This window comes from Arachis stenosperma, chromosome 4 (assembly GCF_014773155.1).
Source record: "Arachis stenosperma cultivar V10309 chromosome 4, arast.V10309.gnm1.PFL2, whole genome shotgun sequence".
In the NCBI taxonomy this organism is placed as follows: Eukaryota; Viridiplantae; Streptophyta; class Magnoliopsida; order Fabales; family Fabaceae; genus Arachis; species Arachis stenosperma.
Window position 1 is genome coordinate 53,703,850 of NC_080380.1, and position 2,918 is coordinate 53,706,767.

General features: G+C 36.6%; 1 non-coding gene across 1 annotated transcript; it reads left to right on the top strand.

The window, feature by feature from the left end:
* Positions 1 to 227: 227 nt before the first annotated feature.
* LOC130978860 (small nucleolar RNA R71) lies at positions 228 to 331 on the top strand. The gene has a single exon (XR_009086470.1). It is a non-coding gene; the product is annotated as a small nucleolar RNA R71 (small nucleolar RNA).
* The last annotated feature ends 2,587 nt before the right edge of the window (positions 332 to 2,918 follow it).

A 2,918-nucleotide genomic window follows, 5' to 3' on the forward strand; every position in this document is an offset into this window, starting at 1 on the left:
TTCAATTTCAGCCAGAAAATACCTGAAATCACAGAAAAACACACAAACTCATAGTAAAGTCCAGAAAAGTGAATTTTAACTAAAAACTAATAAAAATATACTAAAAACTAACTAGATCATACTAAAAACATACTAAAAACAATGCCAAAAAGTGTACAAATTATCCGCTCATCAATAGTTCAGAGAGACCATCATAGAAAATACCTATGATGCTCCACTCCGAAAGCATGTCAGATGGACATTTTCTGATCAATTGTTTGTATCTTTCCCAAGCTTCATAGAGGGATTCTCCATCCTTCTGTCTAAAGGTTTGGACTTCCACTCTAAGCTTACTCCATTTCTGAGGTGGAAAGAACTTTGCCAAGAAGGCATTGACTAGCTTTTCCCAAGAGTCCAGGCTATCCTTAGGTTGAGAGTCCAACCATATTCTAGCTCTGTCTCTTACAGCAAAAGGGAATAGCATCAGTCTGTAGACCTCAGGGTCAACCCCATTAGTCTTGACTGTGTCACAGATTTGCAAGAACTCAGCTAAAAACTGATGTGGATCTTCCATTGGATGTCCATGAAACTTGCGATTCTGTTGCAGCAGAGAAACCAACTGAGGCTTAAGCTCAAAGTTGTTTGCTCCTATGGCAGGGATAGAGATGCTTCTCCCATAGAAGTCAGGAGTAGGTGCAGTAAAGTCACCCAGCACCTTCCTTGCATTGTTGGCATTGTTGTTATTTTCGGCTGCCATGAGTTCTTCTTCTTTGAAGAATTCGGTCAGGTCCTCTAAAGAGAGTTGTGCTTTGGCTTCTCTTAGCTTTCTCTTCAAGGTCCTTTCAGGTTCAGGGTCAGCTTCAACAAGAATGCCTTTGTCTCTGCTCCTGCTCATATGAAAGAGAAGAGAACAAGAAAATGTGGAATCCTCTATGTCACAGTATAGAGATTCCTTGAGGTGTCAGAGGAAAAGAGAAATAGAAAGAAGAAGGAGAAGAAGAATTCGAACTTTAATTAGATAAGGTTCGAATTGTGCATTGAGAAGGAGTGGTACTCCATAAATAGAAGGATGTGAGAAGGAGGGAAGAGAATTTTCGAAAATTCAATTAAAAAGATTTTGAAAACATTTTGAAAAATTGATTGATAATTTTCGAAAATTCAAAGTGAAAAAGAAATCAAGTGATTTTTGAAAAAGATTTTGAAATTAGAAGTTAAAAAGATTTGATTGAAAACTTATTTTGAAAAAAGATGTGATTGAGAAGATATGATTTGAAAACAGTTTTTAAAAAAGATTTGATTTGAAAACAATTTTAAAAAGATTTGATTTAAAAATTAATGACTTGCCTAACAAGAAAAGATATGATTTGAAACATTAAACCTTTCTCAACAGAAAAGGCAACAATCTTGTGATGTTCAATCAAATCATTAATTGTTAGTAAGTATCTTTGAAAAAGGAAAGAAATTGATTTTGAAAACATTTGATTGAAAAGATATGGTTTGAAAAAGATTTGATTTTGAAAAACTTTGAAAACTTGAAAAAAAATTTGATTTGAAAAACAAAATCTTCCCCCTAGCACCATCCTAGCGTTAAACGCCCAGAATGGTATCCATTCTGGCGTTTAACGCCCAAAATGCACCCTTTTTGGGCGTTAAACGCCCAACCAGGTACCCAGGCTGGCGTTTAAACGCCAGTCTGCCTTCTTTGCTGGGCATTTTTGAATGCCCAGCTTTTTCTGTATAATTCCTCTGCAGTATGTTCTGAATCTTCAATTCTTTGTATTATTGACTTGAAAAGACACAAATTAAAAATATTTTTGGATTTTTAATAATCAAAATGCAACAAGAATCAAATAACAATGCATGCAAGACACCAAACTTAGCAGTTTGTATACTACTGACACTACATGAGACACATAAACACTCAAGTCAAAAGAATTCAAAGATCAGAGTAAGAAATCATCAAGAATTACTTGAAGATCCTTAAGACACATGAATGAATGCATGCAATTGATACCAAACTTAAGATAAGACACTAGACTCAAGCAAGAAACATCAAATATTTTTGGTTTTTATGGTTTTTGTAAATTTTTTTTTTGTGATTTTCGAAAATTAAGTGGAAAAAGATATCAAAATTCTTAATGAGAATTCCAGGAATCAGTGCAATGCTAGTCTAAGACTCCGGTCCAGGAATTAGACATGGCTTCACAGCCAGCCAAGCTTTCAAAGAAAGCTTCGGTCCAAAACACTAGACATGGCCAAAGGCCAGCCAAGCCTTAGCAGATCACTGCTCCAAAAGCAAGATCAACAAGCTCTTGTGATGATAAGTTGAAACCTCGGTCCAATGAAATTAGACATGGCTTTACAGCCAGCCAGATTTCAGCAAATCATCATGAAACTCTAGAATTCATCTTCAAGAATTTCGAAAAAAAATAAATGCCTAATCTAAGCAACAAGATGAACCGTCAGTTGTCCATACACAAGAACAATCCCCGGCAACGGCGCCAAAAACTTGGTGCACGAAATTGTGATCAATACTTTTTAATACACAAATAATCCCTAGTAATGGCTCCAAAAACTTGGTGCTCAATACCATGGCATAAACACAACTTCGCACAACTAACCAGCAAGTGCACTGGGTCGTCCAAGTAATAAACCTTACGCGAGTAAGGGTCGATCCCACGGAGATTGGTGGTATGAAGCAAGCTATGGTCACCTTGTAAATTTCAGTCAGGCAGACTCAAATGGGTATAGTGATAAATGAATAAAGCATAAAGATATAGATAGAGATACTTATGTATATCATTGGTGTAAGAGCTTCAGACAAGCGTATGAAGATGCCTTCCCTTCCGTCTCTCTGCTTTCCTACTGTCTTCATCCAATCCTTCTTACTCCTTTCCATGGCAAGCTTGTGTAGGGTTTCACCGTTGTCAGTGGCTACC